The sequence below is a fragment of the Pogoniulus pusillus genome, chromosome 5, assembly GCF_015220805.1.
Source record: "Pogoniulus pusillus isolate bPogPus1 chromosome 5, bPogPus1.pri, whole genome shotgun sequence".
NCBI lineage: Eukaryota > Metazoa > Chordata > Aves > Piciformes > Lybiidae > Pogoniulus > Pogoniulus pusillus.
Window position 1 is genome coordinate 12780698 of NC_087268.1, and position 26985 is coordinate 12807682.

A 26985-nucleotide genomic window follows, 5' to 3' on the forward strand; every position below is an offset into this window, starting at 1 on the left:
TCATGGCATTATCATGGCTGAACTTGGCTCCAAACTGCAAATCTGCAGAGGAGTAGTGGGGGAGGCAGAAAAGAAAACATGCAAAGGCCTTTTCAAAACCCAAGACCACAAGAAAAAAAAAAAAAACAACTTCCTATAAACAAATCAAATGGAAATATTTTTTTAACTTCTGTAAACATTTTCCCTTGAAGCATTCAACCCAAATATTGCATCACTGTGCTAAGACATAAACAAATCTTGCAGTGAAAGAGATGCACACCAACAATAGACTTGCCTGTTTGCCTTGTCTGGGCTGTGAGAAGTGCAAAAAATAAACAAACAGGGCAAAGTGACAAGCAGAAGAAAGATGTCTGAGGAGTACTTGTTTGAATATTCAAGGGAGGGAAGAAACACACACCCCACCCCCCAAATCCCACTGAGGTTCAATAAGGAAATTCAGCTCCTTCAGGGTCCTTAGAAAATCACAGCTCTGTCAGGTCAGAGGACACCAGCCAGAGCAGCCTCTCAGAAAGCAAGGTAGCTTCTGGTTTTCCCCAAATACAGAATTAAAAAAACAACCCACATCTTTGACACAAATATCTCTTGGGTAGAGATGTATTTATTTTTGCTATGGTTGTAATGGTGGTAGCAAGAACTAAACTGGCCAAGCTGTGTTGTGTTTGATACTGATGTCCTGTTTCCCATACTGGGAGCCCAGCCACTTGTCTGCAGGAAGGTTGTCCTCTAAAGAGCAATTAGAAGGCTTTCAGCAGGAGGCAGGGGTCTGGGGCTTGGCTTTTGGTTGGTAAAAATCTAGGAGGAAGAATTTGGTACTAGATTAGAAAATGTGAAAGACCCCACAAGAAACACACGGCCAAGGGAGAGCGGGATAAGTTGATGCTGAGAGCTATTTGCACTATTTCCTGGTGTATAGATACTCCTAATCCAGGTCTACCTTACTAGGCAACCAGCAATAGAACAAGGGGACACAGTCTCAAGTTGTGCCGGGGTAGGTATAGGCTGGATGTTAGGAAGAAGTTCTTCACAGAGAGAGTGATTTCCCATTGGAATGGGCTGCCCAGGGAGGTTGTGGAGGCACCATCCCTGGGGGTCTTCAAGAAAAGACTGGATGGGGCACTTAGTGCCATGGTCTAGTTGATTGGTTGGGTGATAGGTTGGACTAGATGGTCTTGGAGGTCTCTTCCAGCCTGGTTGATTCTATGATTCTATTCTATGATTCTATGATAGTTGAGCACATGAGAAAGTCTACCTCAGGTATCTCCTCTTGATCCTGTGGCAGTGAGAGCACTGTCCCCAGATGGGAGTGGAGAGTGGATGAGGACATGCTGAGGTAGAGGCAGGTGAGGGACAATGTAACATGGTATGCACCACAGCGCAGCTGCACCGGGTAATGTTGGTACTGCTCAGTATCGTGTGCTTAGAGTCACAGTACAAAACTGGAACCAATATTTAGCTCATTCCTCAGATAGACACTTTTAAGAGCTGTCAGGGAACTCACAGCTTTGTCTCTCCCACCAGAAGACACAGGTGGGGACCTGCACAAATCACTGTGGTGGGAAGGGATTTCAGTCTTGCTCCAGTTCATGTGAGAGACACTGTAGAGAGGACCACCAGAAAAAAAAAAGAGAAGCTGCTTAGCAGTTTAGTCTGACAGGCAAGTTCCACTACCAGAAAGCTAGTAGAACTTGGAGCCTCTTGGGCAGATAAACTGGCTTTGTATTCTGCTGATATGAAACAGCAATATGATTATGCTTCAATCCCTCAACTGGGGTCATATTGCTTAGACACTGCAACAAGCATATGCAACTGCAATTTCTCTGATGGTTTAATGTCCCCCTTGAGTAAGTCCTCCTGGCACCAGGATGTGCAGTGTATGGTCCTTACACTCAGTGACCCTGTCCAAACTGTAGGGAACAGCAAACCTTCTGAGACTATTCGATCTCTTTAGGCTTTTGATAAAAACTTCTCCATGCATGCTTTGGTCTTGAGAAAATGACTTCAGGTGCTGCAGCAGGAGCTGATTTACGAGGGGAGGCTGAAAGAATAAAGGGCTTCACAGACTTCTCATGTTACATTGCATCTAGCTGGTGTGAATTCAGGGGCATTTACGCCTGACTAACCGCGGGAGAACTGGGCCTGGAGCCTGTATATCTGTCTCACCAACAGAGAGAATCAAAGACCTGTAAATGCCAAGCAGAAGTGGTGCAAAAATATTAGAATCAGAAGTAATGGAACGAACTATATCACAGTAAAATTAAGTTGTAGAGAAAAGATTACAACTGACATTCCCCTCCCTAAGGTGTTGTTCTGCCTTCCGTGAGAGGCTTGTAGATATGACTTATATCAGTCAGGAAAAGACAATAAATGGGTTTGGGGGTTAGCATGGTCTGGCAAGCAGAAAGCAGCCTAGATTATGAGTATATATGACACTTTGGGACATGGTCTAAGGGTCATGGAGGTGTTGGGTAGAAGGTTGGACTTGCTTATCTTAGATGCATTTTCCAAGCTTTATGATTCTGTATTTTGAGCACTTATGACTCACAAGTGTTCAGAAGGTGGTCCATAAGTAGATGACAGCATCTTTCTCCAAATCCCCATCCAGACCCTCATGCCTCATGGAATACCTAACACATGCAGTCAACTGAAACGGTGGCAAATAAAAGCAGCTGCCAGAAATGTAACATGCAGCATTTCAAAGCTTAGCCTGATTTTTATTTGGCTATAACCACAGGCTGCTGTGTGACCATACCACAAAAAGAATCTGTGGATTTCTTCTTTCTTCCCTGAAAGGTTAGTTTGGTTTTTGGATTGTAAAAAAAAAAAAAAACAACAAACCAACAGCCAACAAAAGATTGGAAACTTTTAGCTGTACAACCTTTTAAAGTTCATCTAACCCCTTGTTCTCAGAGGTTGTAAATTCCTGAGCACTGTGGTATCAGCTGTGATTCTTGTTTTCTAAAGGGAGACCCAGTTGCTAAAGTTTCAAAGAAGTGAGTGGTACGTGCTTTGCTCTCCTGCTCTTTAAAATGCAACAGAAGTGCACATGTGCGCTGCCTAATGAGAAGACAAAACAGGGCATATACGCACAGAGGCACAGAGCTGTAAGAGCAGCTCTGTCTCCTGCCTTTTACACTGTCTCCAGATTGCAGGAGAATGACAGACAGGATTCTGTGGAGACACCATGTAAGAGTAAAGAGGAGAGTATTAAGAGGGTATTGAAGATGCACGACCAGACTGACCTAAAGGAGAGGGGTTTAAAGGCGTGCAGAAGTCAGCGTCTGCAAGGCTTTTACACCCAAGAGTTGGAGTGATTACTGAGGCTGACATAAAAAGATCATATCAGGACTGATGAAGAAAAAAAAGAAAAATTGCAAGTTGGTAAAATAAGAGTGTTTTGAGAGATGTGCAGGTTATATGAGAGAACAGGAAGGAGCAGTCCTGTCTTGGTGCCTTCTGCAGGCTAGTCTGGGGGCATAGCTGGAGAAGGTAGGTTTAAGGGGGTTAATACCTCTGGCATTGCTTGGAAGGTCAGGAACATCTTCTGGCCAATTGGTCTCTCTGGCCAGAGTATGGTTATCCTAGGGTGTTTCCTTGGGACCCAGGGATTTGCACCAGTCCTCTTTTGGCCTCATAAACTCTGGGTTGATCCCAGGGCCCCAGGAAGCGCCAAGTTGTGTCCAGGCCCAGGGGCTTCCCTGGGGGCTGAGCCTGGAGCAGGAGCTGGCAGCGCCATGGGGGCTTCCCTGCACTCCCCTCGGTGCCTCGCTGTCTCCAGGCCCCGGCCGCCAGGCTGGGATGTGGGTTAGCAGATTTTTTCCACGCTGTTTCTCCAGGATCCCTGACAGAGCCCATCAGAGCTGCCTTTTATCAGCACTGCACGCTTTAGTGAGCCTGTCATGACTCACACACAATGTGCTCTGTGCCGGATTAATCCGGACGGCTTTCATGCTCAGGATGTGGGCAGTGGGCAGGCTGGGGGTGCCGGAGGACAGATGCAGGGCTAGCAGGGGGCTTCGGGGGGACTGAGGATCCCCAACCTTTTCACTTGCTAAAGTGAAGGACTTGCTTGAGGGCTGCTTCAGAGGAAGAGCATGCCATGAAAATGAAGGAAAGGCAACAGGTGTGTGGGAAAGTGGTGGAGGAGAGATTATAGGTAAATAATAGGTGAATAATTGGACTACAACAATGACAGAGTGTGGTGTAGAGGGAGATCTGATCTGCATGCCTTAAAATGTAATCTCCCTTGTTGATAGACATGACAGGTAGCTATTTCACATAGGTGTAATTACCCATGGACTGTGCCCCAGCTAAAGGGATCTTTTCAGCATTACTTGGAATACCTTTAAGGTGTCTCTCTATCTTGACTGTTAATGTCTGTAAACCCTCAATAATTTACTTCAGATTAAAAGAATCAGAAAAAAGTGTGAAATCCTAATCCCAGGCAAATCTGTACTGATGGGCATAGGACTACTAATAACTACTGTGGCACCAGGTTTCCATTTGGAGTCTCTGCAGAGGAAAGCAGTTTCATCTAACGTGGGAAGAACTGCTTTTTTTCCAACAACAACAACAAAATAGCCTAAAAATGCATAGCAGAGGAAAAGCCACCTAACCCAATACTGCACTCCCTGCCACGATTCCTAGCTGTAGGTGTGCACACACCAAAAAACTCTCCTGATTTTCCACGAGTTTCTATGATTTTCCTAAGCTCCCATCTCCACTCGAAAGGGTGAACTATCTTCTGTCATCTCATCCTGTCCATTTACTGCACAGTCCTACAGTTTCCAAGTAATTTTCCATTCAAGGACCTGAATAAACTTGCCTGCTGCCAAAATGTCACAAAACACCTATTTAATAGCACATAGCAACGCTAACACGGTAACAGATGACATGCATGATCTTGCTTTTACCATCAGGGAGCATTTAGGCTCGAGGTGAGGAGAAAGTTCTTCACTGAGAGAGTCATTGGATACTGAAATGGGCTGCCCAGGGAGGTGGTGGAGTCGCTGTCCCTGGAGCTGTTCAAGGCAGGATTGGACGTGGCACTTGGTGCCATGGTCTAGCCTTGAGCTCTGTGGTAAAGGGTTGGACTTGATGATCTGTGAGGTCTCTTCCAACCTTGGTGATACTGTGATACTGTGATTTCTTATCATTCCTCTCAGAGAAATTTTGGTGATGAACCCTAAAGCAGGGGGACACCCACTACCTCTTTCTGCACATGGCAGGTTCACAGTGCTCTTGTATCCAGTCTCAGAACTTCTCATATCCAGCATTGGCAGTGAGGTGTGTGATCATGATCACAGATGGGGTTGCGCTGGCTTTCACTGCATGAGAAGCTTTAAACTGTAAGAGAGTTATTGCTAAGCTCTGAGGAAGGAAAGTATGATCCTAGGAGAAAAAAAACAACAAAGGGCTATTTAGGACATTTGTTTGAACTTCTTACTCAAGTAAAAGGCTTTATCCACTGCATTTGATAATTTCCAACTAAGAAAATGTTTTCTTAAAGACCTTGTCCTCTGCCCACAATGTTAAGTGACATTGTAAAACTCCCCAAACACAAGAGGATCTCTGTGACTGCCAGTCACTGAGCATTTCAAGACAAGGAAACCAAAGAACCTGAACTGAGTCATCTCACAGACCTGGAAGCCCGCTGACTGTCCAAACATCTCCTATCAATGAACCAAGTACAAACAGAAAGGTAGTTCTTTACAACATCTATACACAGGGTAGAGCACAGTCACAGCTCCCCAGTTCAGGAGGGACAGGGATCTATTTGAAAGTGTCCAACGAAGGGCTATGAAGATGATTAAGGGGCTGGAGCACTGCCCTATGAGGAGAGGCTGAGGGAGGACCTGGGGCTTTTTGGTCTGGTGAAGAGAAGACTTAGAGGGGATCTAATCAATGTTTATAAATATACAAGAGCTGCATGTCAGAAGCAAGGGGACAGACTCTTCTCAGTTGTGCCCTGTGATGGGACAAGGGACAATGGGTACAAACTACAGCACAGAAGTTCCACCTCAACATGAGGAAGAACTTTACTGTAAGGGTCATGGAGCATGGAACAGGTTCCCCAGGGAGGTTGTGGAGTCTCCTTCAGTGGAGACTTTCAAGACCCATTTAGATGTGTTCCTGTGTGATCTGCACTAAATTATGGTCCTGCTCTGGCAGACCCTTGACATCCTGTGATTCTGTGACTCTGTAAGCTGCACCCATGTATACCACATTTTATACTAATATGCCTGTCATTGAGCAAAAGGAGAACGATACCTTTGTGGGGTATGTTTCTTTTATATTGTTTTTACTGCATCTGAAAAAGGAATTGTACCAGTAAAATCATCTTGTTTCCAAGCCCTCTCCAAGAGAAGGCAGAGCTGGCACCGTTTCACTGAGATTTATTTCAGAATATATATACCAGCCCTCGTGTGCGTTCGCGCTGGTACAGTGAACACACCATATTTCACTCTGACATCAGGGTGAGCTCATCGCAGCCAAGTCTGTGTCCCTGGCTTGGACCCTAGCAGTAAAACTAAACTGAGACTGAGTTGGTTTAGTTTAAACTAGCACAGATTTCCTAATATAGACAGGCCCTATCTCTTGTCCTCCTGTCCCACCCCCTTCTTTAATTTGGCTTTCTGAGTTTTGATGACTGAATCACTTCCCCTTTGTTTCTCTGACTTCTTTCCTAATCTTCTGCTCCTGAAGGATGCTTAGTTCCTGAATCCCTGTACAAATACACTTTCCTTTCTGAGCTTCTCACCAGCCAAACAAGGTTTTATTTGTTTATTTAATTTGACATGTCGAGAGAGAAATGATCCCATTTCCTATGGATTATCAAAGTAACAAATAGCTTTACAAGAGGGTAAACAAAGTAAAACTCACGCCAAAAGTCCTTTGAACCAGCGGCTTTCTCTTCATGCCCCCTTCCTAGTGTGGTGTGAGTCTTTCCCCTCTCCTCCCCACCACACAAGGGACGACTTTCTGGTCGCTCTGGATTGTGGCTGCTGCTTTCAGACTGCTGCTTTCAGACTGCTGCTAGGGCTGAGCTAGTCATCACCTCCTCATCCTTCCTTTCACCAAACCCACCACAAATTTCCCACAACATGGCCAGACAGCTTTGAAGTCACTCTCTGAATTTGCATTTTCTCTACCATGTCTTTGGCTCCATAGCTCAATTCCCCCTATCAATTTACCATTTTTGCAAAGATTCAGAGCTAGAAAAACCTGAGAGTGAGCTCAGGAGCCTCCACAGAGGCAGGGATGCCATAGCGATTTTTATGGGGATTTTTGCCTAACTCAAGGCACCAGGCGTGGATACCTGAAAGCAGCATTCTCCACACACACCTCCTGTAAGAAAAACTAACAAACCAAACAAAACATAACACCAACAGAAAAAAAACAAACAACAACAACAAAACCACACCAACATCAACCAAAAAACCAAACCAAACCAAAACAAAAAACCAGGCCCGAGTGTAGGTTAAAACTTAGAAGGGCTGGGAGCCAGGGGTGATGATAAGCTCACGCCAGGCTCCAGCAGTGTGCAGCTCATATTTTTTTGGGGCACTTAGGTTTGGGGGCTGGAGCCTGCTTGCCTGCCCCCCACCATCTCTTTCTGTTTATGACTCCTGCCGTAATTGGGAGGCATGTGTGGATGAATTAAACATAGCAGGACGGATGAGAAAACTCTCCCTCTTAGCTGGCTGAATGAGCAAATTTAACTGAGCCTGTTACCCACTGAGTATCACGCCGACATGCCAGAGTCCGGTTTCCTTTGAGCTCGCCCTTTCATGCAGAGTCCCTCCGTGCCCCCTGCCTTGCTTAGCACAATATCAAACAGCTGGAGTTTCTGCAGCCCCGAGGAGGAGCCTTTGCATCCGAAGGCGGCAGCAGTGGGAATTTCATCTGAAATCAGAGAAGGATGGGGCTGATCTAGGCAAGCAGGTAGCTGAGAATTGGGGGGTTCTGGCACTCAGGTCCCCCAGTCAGCTGCACTGTGTGCCTAGTCAGTGTCCTCAGTAAAAGCTTGTTTATGCCTGAGGGAATGGGGCTGAAGGAAGGGGGTTCAGTGTTCACAATACTTAGAGCTTCATCCAGGCCAGTGGCACCCAGAAGTCAGTTCTGGTGGGGAATTTGAAATAAATGGCTGCCAGCCTAAAGTCAGCATCCCTGACATAGTAACAGGGCAACTGCCTGCAAGTAGGAATGCCACTGGTTTGTCTGGGGATGCTGGGGGGACATGGCCACACAGATCAACATCCTGCTTCATCCCCAAGGCATTTATTCCAGGGATAATGACTGAGGCAGGTGGAAAGATCAGTACTCTGTACCTCACATTTTCCTCCTCCCTGGGGACAGAGATGGAATGTAAATCTGCAGAGCTGCAAGCTTTTATCCCCCTAGCATTAAACAGGCCCTGGGCGCACTTCTTTGCACAAGGTAGCACCAACTCTGCTCTCACCACTAACCTGTTTCTTCCCACCTTTTTTAGCCTAACACTAGCCAGGGCTAATTCAATTTCTGTTTTAATTTAGGACAGTTTACGACTGCTCTAAATTAGGAAACCCCTGTTTTTCAGACGGGGCAGGTGCTAGAGGTCTCAGCTCTTGTAAAAATTAGGCCATTTAGTGAGGTGTCTACATGTGGATTTAGCACCTGAGGACTGTGTTACTGAGAAGCATGAGGAAAATCCTGGAATCTGGGGAACAGTTCTGTAAAAGGTAATTAGACAGCAAAGTTACCATTGCAGGGGGAAGAAGTTTATGTTCAACCAGATAAGACTACCTATTCAAATGCAAGTTGAAGAGCCATCAATACATATTCACTTGGAAGCCAAGAAGCCCTGGGAAAAAAAAAAATCAGTTGTGACATTTTCGATACCTCTGTCATGAAAAAGGATGTAAGAAACCCAAATCCAAAAAAAAACCCAAATCCTTCAAATCATCCTTATGTGAGGAAAATGGATAATCCATAACATAGGTCCTTCCTACAGTGAGGCTAAAAAGAAATAACTCTGAAACCTAATGATGACATGGGGATAAACTTTTAAACTCTTTCATCTTCTCCTCTGACTGAAGGAATTCAAGTTTAGAAACCACAGATCACATTTATCATCTATGCTCTTTGCTCATGGCAAAGTTGTGAGGAACCTGTCCTGACCTTGCAGTGACAACAGATTTGTTTCAAGCTAGCCTTTATTGAAGGGCTTTGAAAGAGAGAACGTTTCCTTGCACCTTTGGGTACATTTATGGTTTGGGGCATGTATTTATCCTTCAGAGTGGGGGAAGGTGTTGAGCAGGAGCCAGTTTGTTTTAATCCCTGGGAACAGTGGCATTGCTTTTTCTGGAGATTTGTGCCTGAGACACTTTCCATGAGAGCCACCTAGAAAGGTCTTTTCCTTCTTGCCTCAGTTTTCTCCACACCACCTCATGAGCAGCTGAATTTCTTATGGGTTAAGAGCAGTCAGTCATCTTCCTTGAAACCAGCTGGCTAAAAATCACACATACTTAGACTGTTTGTTCTCCATAGGAACTGAGTATCTTCAGTTCTTTGAGTGTGCTCTGAGGGAAAATTGCAACTTGAAATAAACATTTGGGTGCATATTGTTTTAACCTGGATGCAGGCAAAGTTTTGCCTACTACACAGTCACTTCTCTTCCTCCTCCTCTTTTTCATTCCCTGCCTTCATTCTTGTTTCAGGATTCCTGAGAATGGTCTGTCCTGGGTCCCATAAGAGGCCAAAGGGGAGGAAAACCCTCTCCTGGAGGAAGTCAGCTTGTAAGCAAGGAAAGCACCTCAGGTGCCCCCACAAGCAGTGATTACGTCTGGTGAGGCAGCTAAGCAGATGCTTCAGCCCCCCAAATGGGAAATCTGTGGCAGAGAAGTGATGACAAGACTCACCAAATCCCACCCAGCAGCATGCCACCACCAGAGTCCGGAGGAGAGCAGGACCCTGGGCTGAGCAGGCTCACATATGGTTGCTCCAGCCTTCTTTTTGCAAGCGTCTGGTGATGCAGGGGCAGATGTACAGGCAAGGTGTCCTCTGGGAAGGTCAACAGGTGGTTGGAGCAATTTTTACGCAGCTCCGGGCTTGGTGCCTCCTGGGAAGAGGAGGAAGGTGTCCCAGTTGGTCCGCCACAATGCGGTACTTACCAGCATCCCGTTACGAGTGAGGACTGCTAAGGCCCCGTCTACGTGATCGGGCGCTGCCCGATGTCCCAGCCAGATGAGGTGGGACGGCCCTTGGTGCGGGGGCACCCGGGAGACTCTGTGCCGGCCCGGGTGAGCCAGTGAGGCCTAGCGGCTGCCACCCCAACTCTGCGCCCCTCTGGGCCCGGTGCCTCCCCGGCCCCGCCGCCCCCCGGCCCCGGCCGGCGCAGCGCGAACTTCTCGGCCCGACTTTGCCGCTTCCGCCTGCCGGGGGGAGCGTGGCGGGCGGCGGCGAGCGGCCCAGCGGGGGCCGGCGGCCTCCTGCGGGGGTAGGCACCAGCCAGATGATGCCGGTTAGTGCTATTAGCGGGCTGGGGAGGGTGTGGGGGGGTTGCGCGTTTGTATGACTACAGACGAACGAGGAGGAGAGCTCGCTGCCTGGCTTTTGGGGAAGGGGTTTGAGTTTGCGTTTTCTCCCTCCTTTGGCTCCTCCTCTCCTCCTCAGGGGGAGGGGAGGAGAAGGGAGGAGGGCGGCTTTGGGGCAGGAGTAGGCAGAGCAGGGAATTGTTTGGGAGTTCAGTCATCCAAAAGCCGTCTCCCGTATGGAGGGTCTGGCTTCCCGCATCCTGGCGCCTCTTGCCTCCTCCTCCTCCTCCTTCTCCTCCTCCTCCTCCTCCCGCCGTGCCTGAGCTCTGCGCGGCGCCCCATCCCCAGCGGCAACCCGCAGGAAAACCACAGCCCCCCTCACCACCCCCAAAACAAGGGGCCTCCACCGTCCCGCTCCCCGCTAAGCCCAGGCTTTCCCCCTCTTTTTCTCGCTCGTAGTTGTTTTTTCTTCCTCTGTGTGTGTGTGTGTGTGTGTGTGTGTGCTGAATTCCCCGCAGATCCGGCCTGGAAGTTCCCAGCTCCTGGAGTTAAGCCTCTTTGTTGGTTCCCTTCGTTTGGGGCATCTTTGTGTTTCCCCTGCCTGCTCCACTGGAGACCGTGGTGAGTGAAGCGAAGGGGGCCTGGGCCCAGCGACAGCGGGCCCGGAGGATGGCTGCGGTGGGCGGTGGGGTGCAAGGCTTTCACCCCCGCTTCAGCTAGCGGCAACGGTGGCCAATCTTTGTGTCACACTTTGGGAAGTCGGCGTGGGGATGTGGGGACAGGAGTCTGCCTAGGGACGCGGGAGATGTGACAAGAGAGGAGTGGAGACCCACTGGCCACTACCGGTGCGGGGCTTGTTGTCGCTTAGGCAGGTGAGATGTGGGGGGGCTCAGCTGTTTCTCCTCCTGCTCTTCCTTCTCTGCCGGTCGGCGTTAATGGAGGGCCCAGTGCATGCACGCACCCCGCGGTGCGCCGGCGCTTGCCTGAAACTTTCCCAAAAGCTTGGTCCGTGAGGTCGTCCAGCCCTCACTGCCGGCTTAGCCGAGGAGGGACAGTTCCCAGTGGAGAGAGGGAGAGAGAAAAGCTCTGCAAAATAAACCCCAGATTCATCCTCTGTTGCTCCAACTCTTGTCAAAAGCTGATGGGAGTCTGCAGGCAAGACTCGGCTTCTACAGATGCAAAGGCATTTTAGTTCGTGCTCTGTGAAGGGGCTGTTGCCGCTAAGAAAAGCAGAGATGGGTAATCTTCGAGTAAATTTCTTTCCCTGTTCATGTTGCGACCCTAAAGCTTTTTTTAACTCTGGTGCAAGAGCGAGGAGTGGTCTGAGTTAGGGAAAGTGATTTTCTTCTCAGTGGTGTGAGATGCTGCTGTAGGTTTGGTGTGCGTGTGTGCCTTGCTGTTAGGACTGCAGCTTTGGCAGGTCCTCTGGGTGGTGAACTAAATAGAAAACACGTTGGAGAGAAAATGAGCCGCTGAATTTATAGATGTGTCCAAATGAGATGGTTTTGAAGTGCTCTGAAGATATTGATACTTATATCGAAAATCAGACTTTAACCAATAGCCCTGGCTGGCAAAAGGTACCTTGGACTTTTGTGTATTCCTCAATTAATTCTGGTACCCTAAGTGTTATTAAACTGGCATTGTGAGAAAGGTAATCCAGATCTACTAAAAAGTTGGGTTGGTTGTGGGTTTTTTTGTCCTTGTTTGTTTTGAAGAAGCTCTCTTGACCTCTCCACAGCATTATGCAGATGGGGTAACTGGACACACACCCCCACCCTGCACTCGCATGTAATTCCCGATGTCTCTTAAATTGAGTGTTTGTCTTTGTGCCCAGTTCTCATAATTTCTACATCACTGCTGTGGTGTCTGTTTGATATGTTCATTTCTAGTCTGCCATTAAAGTTTCTTTTCCCATGGTTTAGAAAAGCTGCCATGGAAAATGTTAGAACAATGTAGGCATTTTGTAAGTAGGATTTTTACCTCAGTCTCCTTTTGTTTTGAAATTAACTGTTCCTATGTTGTATAAATTTAGGGGAGGGTTTTTACACATATTTATGCATCTATACATATGTGCGGACACTCTTATTTAGTGGGTTGGGGATTGAGGTTTATGGCTCGAGGGAATTCAGCAGAAACACCTCAGGGGTTTGAAGTAAAGATTTATTCTGTTTATTTCAACGATCTAAAGAAATAAAGGTGAAATAACTTCCCATGCTAATAGGAGTCATCGTGGGATCTCCTGAAGTAAATAGGACAGATAGCGAGATCTGTGGGCTCCCCTGCTGGGTGCATGTTATAGTCTGACAAGAAATAAATGGAGTTTTGTTCTGTGCACTTTTATTAACTCACCCTTCTAGATACAATTACAGGGACCCATCCTGTGTGTACAATGCAGAGGAGGTCCCAGTAGGCGTTTGGTGCGGTGGTTGAAGTACAGTGCAGTTCTCTCCACTGGCATAATTCCTGATAGGGAAAATGAGGCAGGCTCATCTGAAGGGTGCACAAAGGTCCTGTGCAGATTTGAAAAACAAGTTCGTTTTTCTTCTCTCATACCCATGCACATCCACAGAACCTTCTTTAGAGAGATACCCCAGTGCAGGTAGCTGAATCTGCATAAACCTCTTCTCTTCTAGGTGCAAAGAATTAAGTATTGCAGGTGGATGTATGTGCTACAAACTAGAATGTCATTCTTATTGATGCTCTGCATCCCTACAGTCAGGAAAAGACAGATGTTCTATACCTTGTATTGACATGATATAGGAGCATAGAGCAAGAGGTTCTTAAAGACTGCAGAGTGAAAACCCAGTTTCTGGAGTTTGCAAGGGTCTTTTGAGCATTAGATTCCCAGCTTGGAGTTTAGCATTTGAAGGACAGGTGAATCATAGCCCTGTCTTCCTCACTTCTTGAAATTCTTAGATTCTGTCCTTGGAGCTAACAGCAGACAGATCCCTTGAAGCCTTCAGTACCAAATTGGCATGCCTTCAGTAATTTCAGGATGCTGGTGCAGCTACTTCCTCCCGACTAGAACTCGAGTTGGCCCTTTGGGAGCCAGTTGGAGCCTCCTGCTGAGCATGAAGCATTGCGGATTGGGCCATGAAGTGAGCAGCCTTCTTTGTCCCTATCCTCCCTAGTGATGTAGAAGGGAAGCTTCCTTTCCTGGCTTTAGAAGGCTAATCCATTTAGGGCAGACTAGAATTTTTGTAGTTTATAGTCTGTGTGACTGCAACTCCACCAGATCCACCTACCTGTGCTTCTTCCTGTATTGTATGTCCACAGGAACGTTGCAACCTTGCAGATTGATAGCATACATGGCTTGCAAAAGAACTGTTCACTTCTATCCAGGCTGTGGGTGGGAAAACAGGTGGTAGGACAGGAAGGACACTCTTCAGGTGGAAACATTGGTTTGGGTATTGAGATGTTTGGGCTGTGTCCTCAGCTGATGTTTAAGCTCACACAGGTCATGTGCAGTGTCCTCCACAGGCCTTTTCCTTTCCCAGGCAGAAAACAGGTGTAAGTCCCCTGCCAGTGGAAGCAGTGCAGTGAGGGAGATACTGCTGTCCATATTGACTGTCACCTGCCAACTGGCACTCACCCCTGTGTCTCAGAAGAGAGCTCAGGCACACAAGGAAGGATGCTGTCTGCTGGGATGAGCGTCCCTAGGACTGCACCCGTGCACCTCCAAAATCACTCTCTTACCCCAGGAAAAGGCAAGGTATCTCCTAGTTTCCTTTCTTGTGTGCCGTGTGAAGATGGGGAGCAGTTAACAAGGAAGAATGCATTGAGCACCATGGTGGTTGATTTAGCCCAGACTGGCCTGCAAAGAGTTTTTTGTGGACCTTGGGCTTGGTTAATCTCAGTTTAGTCATAGGCCAATGTAACTTCAGGTTACCAGAAGTTTCTTTGGCAATAAATAATGGTGAGTTGTTTATTCTAATGCCTGATGTTGGGTGCCTTGGACTTTTTTAATGTGCAGAGATGATTTGATACATTGCTGTTGGGCTGGCATGTTACAGACCAAGGCTTGTAAATCTCTCGATTTAAACCGTTACCTCCCGGGCTAAAAACTTTGCAGTGTGAAGTCTACAGTTAGGATGGGATATCCCACAAGGAAAAGCCTCTCTTGTAAAGTTTTTGGAGACTTCCTGTTTCTGGTTAAACCGAAAACATCCTGAGGGAAAAACCTGCTGCTGTGTATTCTGGTGCTTCTGTGGTCAGTCTCAGCTTAAGAGGTTGTTACATATTCCAGTCCCTAGGCCACAAGAACCATTTAAGGCAAGTAATGACTAAATGAATTGCTGGTCCTTAGGTAGAAAGGGAGTGACTGTCCTCCAGCTTTCTGAATGTACTTTGGGTACTTGTTCAACAAAAAGTATCTCGAGCATGTTTTTTATTTCCTGGTGTCTCATTTAGTTCCTCTTGGCCTTGAATCATGGTGCTCTGTTGGCTGAACATAGTGCTTGAAGCTGGTTTTCTAGAAGGAATGCTTGCAGGATGGGAAGCTTTCAAAATTTGCTTCGTAGGCATATTTTCACAGAAGAGTTTTTCTTAATTCTGCTTTCCACAGGAGCTTGTGCTCCAGCACCACAGCTGTATGATTCCCATGTCCACGGGAAGCTAAAACAAAAGGAGCGTGGATGCCATAGAGGCAGATTACCCGAAGAGCTCAGAAGTATGTTTGTTGCAGGGAGAAAAAAAAACCTTCAGAGTTTACACGGTCCCACAGGTGCTGCAGGCAGTGCAGGGCTTTCCACAGATCCCTGCCCTGAGGGTGTTCCATCCTCCTTTTATTAAAATGGCCTTTCTTGTTGCCTTGAAGAGGGCAAATGGGATGGGAGGCTCAGCTGTGCCTGATGGGGTTGTTAGAGGAGCACCTGGCATCGTGCAGACAGGGTGCCTGAGAGGGGCTCTCTGGGCTGCTCTGTGTGTTGTAGGAGCTTTTGAGCAAGAGGCAGTGCCAATTTATTTTGGCTCTGGTGGGATCGATGGAGGGAAATATGCTTCAGGGAGCGTGTGGGACGTGCTCGAGCTGCTTTGCCCTCCTCACAGGCAGGGTGCCAACGCAGAAGTGAGAGCCAAATTTTGCCCTTGCTTTCTGCTCAGCTGCTCTGAGGAGGCTGCTGCCCTGTGGCTGAAACCCCTCCCTGAGCTCCCCTTAGACGAGAGGTTGGCTACTGCACCTTATGCCCATGCAGCATATTGGGGACTTGCTGGGCAAAGTCCAAACCACGCCACAATGTGTTGCCCTTATGAAAACCCACTTTTGTCAAGTTCACAGAGGTTTTGGGCTGTGATGTCTATATGTCTGTGAAAGCCAGATGGTGTTTTGGAAACTGGTCATTTTTCATTAACTTCTGTGCTCAACGTAGGCAGTATGTCTTTCACCCTGAGTTCTGCAGCATCGGTGCCATGCTGGCTCTCTAAAGGCCACTCTGGCAAAGAGATTATCTAGCAGGTTGTACTCTTTTGCAGAGCCACAGCTCTGGGGCACTGCCAAATGCAAGGATGTGCTCACTGGTTGCAGTGTCAGCGAGTCTGAACAAGCTTATGTGTCTAAAGACTTGTTCTTTGGGCCCTTGTGCTGTTCTTTAAATGGTAGGGCTGAAGAGAAAAAGGGTGTAAAGGCCCTGGCAGAACTGTGTCATCAGCTTTCAAATACCAAAATAAGGTTGCTTTTTGTTTTTTTTTTGTCTTACTAACAAATGGACAGGTTAGGCAGAGCCCTGTGAATTAGTGTGTTGGCTTAGTGTGGTTAAGAAAGCTTGTGGTGATATAAACCTCCTGAAGCAGTAGTGCAGAAATAAACCTCAGATGTGGATAGGCTGGTATTTACATCTAAAATGGAGCTTTCTTTGCCAGTGTCATTGTAATTTATCCTGGTACTTTTAGGCAGAGCTGCCACCTGTCTTAGTGATGCCAGTATTTTAGGGTACAAGCCTGGGATATGAAGAGACCTGGGTTTGGTTTTCCTCTACAAAGCAGATTTTACCCCGAGTTGGGGTAGATTGCTCTTTGCCTCAGCTCTTCACCTGCAAAACCTGCAGGTGGCACTTCCGTGCCTCCTTAGGGTGCTGAAGATAGGTCTGCTGGAGATAGGCACCATAGGTTTGCAGGCCCTTGGAAAACCTCTTGGATAAGGACCACAGTCGGTTTCAGCAGAGAGCCTCCTGAGGCATTGGCAGCCAAGTGGGAGGCTCTTGTGGTTGCCTTTGGGGATGTTCTCCCCTTTGTGGTGGCTAGATGTGGGCTGTATAAGGGGGCTGGTTTTGATTTGGGGGTGGGCTCATAGTGCAGCTGTGGAGAAGCCCCTCTTGGAGCATGACCCTTGGGGAGTCTAGCATAGGTAGTAGTGCTGCAGCTGCAGTGGATTTATGGCTCCAGCCAGTGGTGGTACAGAGAGGCCATTGTAATCCCATGTACTGTACGGTGTACATCTCAACTAGCATTGGCTCCTGGTTTGCTTTCCCCCCCTCCATCCCTTCACGTCTAGCTTTATGAAGTTCCTCCCCTTAAATTGCAAATTTGGCCTTATCTTCAAAGAAGCCCTTTAGTTCCAAGCTTTTAAAGGTAGGCAGGAGGCAAGAGCAAAAACATCAAATCCATTAACAGTCCAGCTGCCAGAGAAAATGTTTTTAAAGCAAAATCTGAAACCTTAGTGTTTGAGATCCAAAGCTGAGATTGAATACAAGTATGGGCCTTGTCCCTGGAGAGTCACAGCACTGGGAATATGCTGGCAGAGACCATGGAGCAAGGATTCTTGTGCATGCACGCACACAGATAGACAATTATTTGGAAGCCAATAGTGTTCTGGATGCTGAATAATAATTTACTTCATTTTATGCCTTCTGTCTCAAGTTGCTCCAAGCTGTAGCTGGCATGCAGAGTGTTCTCGTTGCTCCAGCCCTCCACTGGATGGCAGTCCCCTGTGGGGCAGGAAGGTGCTGCTTGCTCGCACGATCCTTGGCTGTGGGTGGTAAGGAGGACAAGCTTGCCCCACTTTTTCAGAGCTTGCAGCTGTCAGTGAGAGATTCCTTTGGGCCCCGTGAACAGTGATGGGAATGTGATTTTTATATTTTTTTTCCCCAGAAGAAAGCTGCTTTTTCAACAATCCATGCAGTGTCAGATTGAAGGGGTAGGTTTGAGTCCCAGCATGAAGAGATGTTTTCAAAAGCATGCTGGGTGGGATTTTTCAGAAACACCTGGAGTGACTTTAATGATGTGCTTGGAGAGTCAATGAGACTTGTGCATTGAGAGGCCAGATGACTCTCCCCTCACTTTTAAGTACAGTGTCATGCTACGTGAGGGTCCCACTTGTCACTACTCTAACAGCTGCACAAACTAGTCCTGACCAGCTAGGCCTGCATAGAAGTGGACTCTTTATTTCAAAAGCAGCAATTGTGCACATCTTGGCTTGCAGGCAGTTGAAGTGCAGCTTCTAAGCCAGAGTCACCTGAGTAGAAGGCCCAATTATCCAGCCCTTATCCATAATAAGGTCTGAAACCAACGAGGAGCACCCTGTGACTGGCTGCTTCTGGAACCTTAAGGCATAATCATACCACATCAGAGCTGTGGGACCCTGTCAGGTTGAAGTCTTGACATCTATTAGCTCTTGAATCCTTGTGGGTACTTCCCTACTCCTCATTTGGCAAAGCTGGATATCTGGCTTGTAGCCATTAGCCACCTCTGGAGCTGCAGGCTTTTAGGTTGAGGCAGGACTATCAAAAGCTGGAACGTGGAGGGCTGCTCAGAGATGCATGCCAGCTGTTCTGGATGAGTCCATTACTGCTGTATCATCACTCTGAAGTTGCTCTTTGGCTATCTAGGGCCATCCTGAGGGGAGAAAGTCTATGCTTCCCAGCAGATGAGGAGCAGATCTGCTGTTTGCTTGCCAGCTTGTGACTGAATGTTTCCACAGTGCTGTAGAGTCCAAGGCAAGATAATGGCTAGCTGCTTTTGAAGATCTGGCCACTTTGGGTTCTTGGGTTGCTGGTAATGTTGCAAGAGTAGTTTAGCACATTGGCTCCTCAACTCCATGCCCTGCTGGAGATGGCTGCTCAGCCAGCAGAGGGGGAGAGGGTCTTGGGATCATGGTGAATCGTGCTTGGTGCCCATGCAGGCCATTAGCTCAATGACAGGTGTCAAGAAAGGGAGGTCATTACCAACATACAGACCTGGATCTGCTGGAGCATGGATATACTCACATCATGGTTGGGATGCGAGTAGCCAGTTTGGGGTCGTGTTAGAAAAGAGCAGTATGGTTTGCATTGCTACAGCAAGACAAACCAGCTTTGTATCTCGTCAAGCAGGCATCAGTCTGCTGGTAAGGCTTAGCTGTACTTGCTTGGTATGCCATTAGCTATACAAGCTGTGGGATCTTGCTAATTGCACTATGAAAGATGCAGAGCTGCGGTGCTGATAGATTAGCACCAGCCTTGGTAGAGTCAGGTAATGGTTAGACTCAAAGACATTAAAGGTGTTTTCCAACCTAAATGATTCTAGGATTCTGTGAAGGCTGTTGTCTTTTGTGGGAACAAGGAGGGGTAACTATCTGTGTCATGTAGCAAGTTAGGCAGGAGCGTACTTGATAAACGTACAGCTGTCCAGTTTTCCTCATGGTTGCCCAGTCTCTAGATTTGGGGAGGAGGGAAAAGAAACACACGGAGAACATGAAGAGCAGAGTGGCAGGCAGTGTTTATTGTTGATGCCTGACCTTTACCTTATAATCTGTCTCCTCTGGGATAGTTTTGGGCATCCCTAACCTCTGAGCCACTTCAAAGAACCACCTTAAAAAAAAATCCCAAACTAGTGACCAAGCAAACAAGCAAAAAAATTCAGCAGCCACAAAAATGTGAGCATAACCCAGTTTTTGCATAGCTCCAGCCCTGAAGATAACTGGAGGTTTCTTAACATTGACTCTGGATAAAAGCCTGAGAAAGGCCTGTCATGCCATCTTCCCCCATTACCCTATTCCAAAACCTAAATTATTATTTGTGTTATGGTTGTGTCTACAAGATTTAACCAAGGCTGGTACCCAGCTACGTTGGATATCATGGTAATAGCATAATGGGGATGGTTCCTACATCTGCTTTTAAAACAGCAAGACAAATGCACGACAGGAGGTAAAAACAGAGCATTAAAAAGGATGTGCTTGCCTTGGAGTGGTGCAGCAGCTTGGGACCAGTGCTTAGTACAGACCTTGTGTTGCCTGATACCCTGTCCTGTGCTCCATTTTCCACCTTGCTCTGCTCTTCAGAAGAGAAGGTCAGCGTCAAGCATCACTAGGCCTGACTGAAAGTTGTCCACAGCAGTCTTATCTTCCCTAGCCTACAGCTCACATCGGTCAATAAAGAGTGATGTGGCTTCATATTCTCCAGTAGGTGGTTGCTCAAGTGGGATACCTGGTACTGCAGGTGTTGGTAGCATCTTGCTGCTGTGGCATGCCTTGCATTAGGGCAAGAGCTGGTCACACAGAGCTGAAGCTGCATGCACACAAAGCCCACTGGGATGCAGGAGGACCAGGAGCTGTAAAGCAAGAGCGTGCAGATGAAGGGAAAAAGAAAGAAGCCATTTATGACTTTAGTTTGTCCCTGTCAGTTTTAAGTTGTGCCATCATACTTTGGAAGATATATGAGAGAGCAGAGCCAGTGCAGTAGGAGTTCTACTTGCAGCATGCAATCTCAGGTAGAACAGTCTCAAGTACTGTGTGTGCATACTTTCTCAGGAGGCCTCAGACTGTGCCTTCTGCTCTGGAGGCACTGACTTTCAGTTCACAAGCCAAGGATTAAACTCTTAGAGATGCTGCTGAGGTCAAGTTTGTGGCTTGCACTGTGCCCCAGGTGGAAGTGGAGACATTGCTCACCTCTTCACGGTCAGCAGAGCGGTATCTTCTGCTGTAGGGAGGTGCAGAAGAGGGATTAGGAGCAGCAGGGTTACAAAGAGCTGCTCCTCTTGAGAGCTGTAGGCCATGTTGAGCATATGGCTAGGGATACAAGACTGTACCTGAATGCTAGCCTGACCCTGGCAAGCACAGGCAGCTGTGTGGACACTAAAAACAGGATATGAGCAAAACCTGACTTGATGGGGTAACTGGGAATTTGGGAACTCTCTCTCTAGATTGCTTCTGTGAAACCTGGGCAGATTCCTTCATCCCTTCTTCCTTGTCTGACTTTTTGGGGATCAGATGAGGGTGCACCTGTTTGTTTGCAAAAATCCATCGACAAACTCTTCTGATTGGCTGCTTGTGGCCATGCCCTGCTGCTGTCTAAGTAACAGGCTGAATTGCAGTTGGAAGCTATTTACTTAAAAGAATACTTTGAAACATCATGTTTTTAATGGCACTGTGTTGCCAAGGGCTCCTTGTGGCTGGGTGAAGAGATGACTCCTTTCTGTGTTCTGCAGGGAGAGGCACCTATCTGAAGCAAGTCTCCTCCGTTATGCAAGATCTGCCCTCTGTAAGCTAAATAATTTAATTATGGAAGAGATCTTAGATGAGATGCTTGGGTCTTTACATTTTCCTGGCTCAGTTAGTTCCTTGGGAGTGGAAGGGTGGTACAAGATGCCAGACAGCTACACGGTTATGGCTTTTTCATCCCTGTTGGTCTCAAATGCCCCTGTCCCTACTTGTGCATGAAAGATTGCAAGGAGGTGCTGACATAGCCATTGCTGTCGTTTTTGTTCGTCTGAATTACACAAGGCATGGGATGGAGAAGATGCCCACAAATGGGTTTATGCTGCCTATCAATCCCTACTCATGCTTAAGCATGAGGAAGATATTCTCTTCCTCTCCCCTGGCACCCAGTTTTGTGAAGGAGGGTTTTTTTCCCCAGCCTCTGCAGTGGGGAGGGAGGAGCTGCAAGCATGCCTCTGCTCTCCGTGTGTGCGTTTCTCCCAGAGGACATGGGGACCACCACCAGGTCCTCCTCGCACTCTGCTTTCTGTCTTATCATTTCCCCCTCCTCTGTCTGCAATCCCTAAGCCGCCAACAACAGTTGCCAATGCTGAGAAAGGCTTGTTGGGCCATATCCTGGGTGCCCCTGTCCTTACTTGTTTTGGAGAAAGCTGATAAGGAACAACTGGAGGTGCCTCCTCCAGCGCCAGCCCGCTGCCAGAGAGGTGCTCCCAGCCCTCACCAACCTGGGGGAAAGCGCAGGGTGCTGGCGTGTCGGAGCGGGTTCAGGGAGCCCTTGCCCAGGCATGGTGGCTGCCTGCAGTTGCAGGCAGGGCTGCTGTCTCCCCAGAGGTTATTCTGGAGAAGTACCATCCCTGAAAGGAGAGCCATGTTTCTGCTGCCTGCCTTTCCCCCTAGCCGGTGGATTAGGGCTCTGTAGTTCAAAGGCAGTGTTTTCTCTTCTCTGCCATTGTTTCGGATCTCGCCACTTCTTGCAAAGTGGGAGGGTTTTGTGGTGACCTGTCTGCTTACAGGAAGCCAGAAGAGCAGCTCAGCGGGGCCTGCAGACGTGGCATGCACCAAGGTGCCAGCATCTGTAAGAGGCTTGTAAGCATTAGGCCAGGAAGCCTCAGTGAGCTGTTAATGAGCCACAAATTGGCAGCTGCATCTAGAAGTCTGCTGCCTTGAGCTTCTGGAGCTTTCTGCCACAGAAATAGATGAGTAAAAGCTGATGGTAGATAAGTGTTGGGAAGGAAGATCCTAAAATAAAGATCCTTAGAAAGGCACACCGGGGAAGGACCTCAAGAAATTGCCTCTGCCAGAAGCTACTCACATTTTCTTTTCCTGAAGGTCTCCTTTATTTGGAGACTGAAAAAAAAATACTCATTTTCCATGTAATGCTCCTGTTAGGTAAGACCACCAGAGATTTGCCTCTGGCTTTTACAGTGAAGGCTTTCCAGAGGCTTTGCTGGATTACAGAGCCCTGGAGGCTGCTTCCTTCTTGCATGAGGAAGAATGCTTTTGATGGATGTTTGTTATTGGCAAAGTGGAGGAAGAGACAAACTTCAGCTGGTGAGAAATGCAGAAGGATATCAGCATTGCTTCCCTGTTGGGTTTGTAGAAGGAATTTTGGAAGCCTTTTTTTTTTTTTGTCCTATTGTTACAGCTTGTTTATAGAATCATTAAGGTTGGAAAAGATATCCAAGATCAAATCCAACCTTTTACCAACATGTCCATAACCACTTCTATACCATGTCCTGAAGTGCCAGATCTAATTGTTTCTTGACCATCTGCAGGGATGGTGGCTCCGCCACCTCCCTTGGCAGCCTGTTCCAATGTTCAACCACTCTTTCAGTAAGCAAGTCACAGAATCACAGAATCAGCCAGGTTGGAAGAGACCTCCAAGATCATCCAGTCCAATCTATCACCCAGCCCTATCCAATTAACAGGTCCTTCCTGATATCCAACCTAAACTTCCCTGGCCATTACCTCTTGTCCTGTTTTTAGTATACAGTTTATCTCTTTTCATGGGAGACTATTAAATCCTGCAGCATGTTGTGGTTGTGACTATAGGAGAACAGATTGCTTTAGCCATCCCAAGGCAGGGTTTGCCAACTGCACAACTGGGTGTAAACTCATGGAGCCACAAAATCATGGAATTTAAGGTATTTTCCAAATTAAGAAATGGTCACCAATTACCCTGTTGGTTGTTCTGTGATTGTATTTCCCTTATATAGCTAATTTTTCCTAGTGCCACAGAGAAGGGAGAAAGTCCTTATTCCTTTTCACTTCTAATATTACATTTGTAGTCTGAAACAAGTATTTGAAATAATTTGGAGACTAGGTACTGACTGAAATGATCTACAGATGGCTGCACTGAGTAGTGAAAGTGGTGGTGGTTTTTTTCTAGGGATGTTTAGTGCTATGGGGCAGTCACAGACTTTCCTTCTCAGAAAAGCGCTGACAGTCTCTGTAAGCAATTAAAGATAAACGTCCATGAGGCAGAGCATATATTTTTGTTGTGGTTTTATAGAGTACCCAATAGTGAGATTTCAAAGGAGTCTTGGTAAAATAAGAGAATTGAATACTCCTTATGTTCTTTTACTGGATAGTACTAATGTAAGGATATTTGGAAGATCCAAAGAGTTTTAAATATTTATTTTTCTCTTGGTAGACAAGTAAGCAAATGTCAGAGGTTTGCTATGTTGTCCCAGACCGCTGCTTGGAGAGGATAATTTGATCTTTTCTATGAAACTCCTACAAAAGCCCCTCAGGCAAAGGTGAGTTGGTTGGTTTGTTAAAGGCTTTCTATGCTGATAAAGCAGTTCACAGCACAAAACCTTCGTAGTCCTTTAATAGAGTAAGAAGCAGGCCTCTTGGCTACTCCTGGGGCTTTTAAGAATTTCTTGGATTGAACAGTATAAGTTAATAGACTCACTTTTGAGAATCATAGAATTGTCAGGGCTGGAAGGGACCTCAAGGATCATTTAGCTCCAGCCCTCCTGCTGCAGGCAGGGACACCTCATGCTAGATCAGGTTGCTCAGAGCCACATCTTGCCTGGCCTTAAAGACCTCCCGGGATGGGGCTTCCACCACCTCCCTGGGCAACCTGTGCCAATGTCTCGTCACCCTCATGGTGAAGAACTTCTTCCTAACATTGAATCTGAATCTACTCAGTTCTGGTTCTGCTCCATTGCCCCCGGTCCTATCACTACCTGACACCCTAAAAAGTCCCTCACCACCTTTCCTGTTCATTTCTGTTGTCACCCCACAAAGCCCAGAGCCTGATGTCACTGTTTTTTCTGGGTATCACTAACTGCTTCCATTTTTCTCCAAAAGTGACTTTATATGTAAAAGAATGACTCAGTTTGGGGGTTGCTTGGGGTTTTTTTCTTCCCATATTCTAGGACACACATAAACCACAGTCACATATTTATTTTTTCTCTCTTACTTCCAAATGGAGTCACATAACAATGGACTTGGGGGGGGGGGAGTACTGGAAGTGATTTGGTCATGAATTTGTTTCCTTTTTTGGGCTACAAGAAGTGGATTAGACTTTGGTGAAGAGGCTGGGAGCTGAAAACCGTCTCTTCCCTTCCAAAGCTGAAGGGGGTTTAAATGGGCACTGGTAGGCTGTGCTGTGTAGAAAAGCAGCCTTCTGGCGGACAAGCACTTTTGTTGCTTCACATCCAGAGCACCATGCTTGAGATCCCTTTTCTCAACTGGCCCCAAAATGTTATTTGCTTTGTATGTAATAGTAAGGTCTTGTATAACTGCTTCTGAACAATCTTTGTCTGCCCCTGGCAGCAGAGACAGGCTAGAAGAGAAATGCCACCTCCTGTGTTAGACTAATTCTGAAGTGGGTGAGTGTTTGCTTTCCTTCACAGACTGTTAATAGGAGGTGATAGGTGGTGTTGTCTTTCTTACTTTATGTAGGGTGTCACCACAGACAATGATTTTGAGTGTTGTCCAGGGCTGTAGAAACAGGTTGTTTTCTAAATAAAATTGACTAGGAAGTGAGGGTGATCTGTCTGTGACATCTATGATTCTATGAAGATACAGGGTCTGGTGGGAGGTGGGATCATCCACAAAAGAGGAAAACTGATCAGAGTGCCAACTGGCTGAGTTCTGTTGTCTTCCTCCTGAGGAGAGAGGAAAAAAGTATTTTGCAGACAGGGTTGGCAGATGGTTCTGGAGTGTCTGTATCTTTGGGTTTTGGGAGATGTTAACAGGGCAAATGGAAGGTCGTCAGGCAGGATAAAAATTCATGTGATTGCTGCATTGGTCAAAAAGGTGGCTGTTAAAATCTCAAACTGTACAAGCAGAGGAGTCTTAACATTCTTCTGGTGGTTCAATGCATTTGGTCTTTATAGGAGAAATAGCAAAAGCACATGGAGCTTGGGCATACTGGAGAGAGAATACCTTCTGATAAAGGCTAAACTAGGAGATAAAGCCTTCAACTTGTCAAGGAATTACCTTAATATTTATTTATGGTTTTGCTGGAAAATGTTTGACCAGCTGTGTTTAAAAATATGAGAGGTACTTCATAAAGGAGTTCATCTCTCTGTCTTTGACATGCTGCAGAGCACGAGCTGCTGGGGAATCAAAATGGTGTAGCCCTGCAACCTACAAGCCAAAGTCACACCTGTGGAAATTGAACCCCAGAGGGAAACACCAGTCTGACTGGCAGTTCACAGGGATACTGAAGGGATGACCCTTTGGCCATGCTCCAGAGACAGCAAGTTCAGCCCGCCCAGCTTCATCCACGAATCTCCCTGATTCCTGCTGCCTCCCAAGCCACTTGTCCTCAGGACAGCAAGACCCAATTTTGTCTGTGCTGGTCAGGGAGGGAGGCCTTGAACTGTCTCTGACACCCACGATGGGGAAATGCTGGAATGAGGAGGAGGGGAAACCAAGGGCTTTTGTTCTGAGGGAACAAAAAACATCCTCTGCAGGTCTCTGGGTTCAGCTATTGCAGACTCCAAATTGGGCTGTTTTTTTTCTTCTGCTTTTACATGCTTCTTTAGCCAGTGTGATTTGGGTTTTTTTTTGTTTTTAATTTTGGCTGGAGGGTGTCTCTTTGGGAGACAGTCAGGGGCTCTTACTTTGGCCCATCCAGCTTATCCATAGAGCATGCACAAGCCATCTCCTCTGTGCTTATTTCCTCTAGGATTCCCTATGACTTTGCAGTGGGCAAGCCTTTGTGTAGATATAGAAGGTGGAAAGGCCAGCACAGGCAGGCCAGCTGTGCTGTGTCCTCCAGCCCTCTGCCAATGAGGCCTCAATGCAGGGTGGAGGGATGCTGGCGGGGCTTCAGCTGTGAGAGTTGTGAAAAACTTGTGTGGTGATTGGAATGGAAGAGGATGTCCTTCTGGCAATGATGGAGTGGCATGTGGTGGACTGGAAAGGTTAAGGAAGTTAAGCTTGGTCTTGGGTGGATGATTGTGTGGGGAAGTCTTGTATTCTCTGGACCTAATAATTTCAGAATCAAGGTGACATGTCAAAAGACAAAAATCTCTTCTCCCTTCTTTCTTTTTCCACCAATGGTAGCTAGTCAAAATTCAGTCCTAATGACTTTCCTTTCCTCTTTCTGCTTCCTCTCTGCCTGCCCCACATATGCTTTTTTTTATATAGATATATATTTTATTTTTTTTAAATGCATTTCTTCTTGGCAGGAGTTGAAACGCAAGAAGTGTTTGGACCGAGATGAAACCAGTGGAGGAGCGTATTGGGCAGCGCAGTTCTTTGTTCTGAGTTAAGGGAGAGAAGAGGGGGAAGTGAAGGGGGACGGGATGTCATTTCCCAGATGGGGACCCTGCCAAAGATGTTCTTGCTTTGGAAAGCAAAGAGCAGTATTTGAGGCTATAGCATGTTTAACCCTTTGCCATCCTATGCAGGGAAACACTGGAGTCCTAGACCTAAAAGAGTTACGTGGCCCAGGTGACCTGATTGGTGTCAAGACAAAGTCTGCTATTGTGACAAAATGCCAGCAAGGTTCCTTTTTGGCAGCCATAATGAGTGGCTGAGGTATCTGTGCTCATTTACCAGTGAGGGTCCAGAAGTAGTGCGGTTGCTCTTTGAAAAACAGAA

The 26985-nt window shown here is 47.0% G+C and overlaps 1 protein-coding gene and 1 long non-coding RNA gene across 10 annotated transcripts in view; one reads left to right on the top strand and one right to left on the bottom strand.

Annotated features, from left to right (window-relative positions):
* Positions 1-565: 565 nt before the first annotated feature.
* Positions 566-10871, bottom strand: LOC135175315 (uncharacterized). 3 transcript variants are annotated; one of them, XR_010302321.1, is made up of 5 exons: positions 10149-10871; positions 9897-10038; positions 7736-8839; positions 5207-5388; positions 566-792 (listed from the first exon to the last, which is right to left on the bottom strand). It is a non-coding gene; the product is annotated as an uncharacterized LOC135175315 (long non-coding RNA). The 3 variants fall into 3 exon arrangements; XR_010302322.1 differs by lacking the exon at positions 566-792 and adding an exon at positions 2043-2180; XR_010302320.1 differs by lacking the exon at positions 566-792 and having other exon boundaries at positions 4837-5388; positions 10149-10870.
* Positions 10872-10949: 78 nt separating this feature from the next.
* The window catches only part of BOC (BOC cell adhesion associated, oncogene regulated), a 58189-nt gene continuing 42153 nt past the window's right edge, over positions 10950-26985 (top strand). For 5 of the 7 annotated variants that reach the window (XM_064143250.1, XM_064143253.1, XM_064143252.1 and 2 more), the window contains exons 1-2: positions 11068-11132; positions 23570-23675. The gene's annotated coding sequence lies outside the window, so the exon portion shown is untranslated. Of the gene's footprint in view, positions 11133-23569; positions 23676-26985 lie in introns of all 7 variants that reach the window. The other 2 variants (XM_064143257.1, XM_064143256.1) reach the window with 2 other exon arrangements.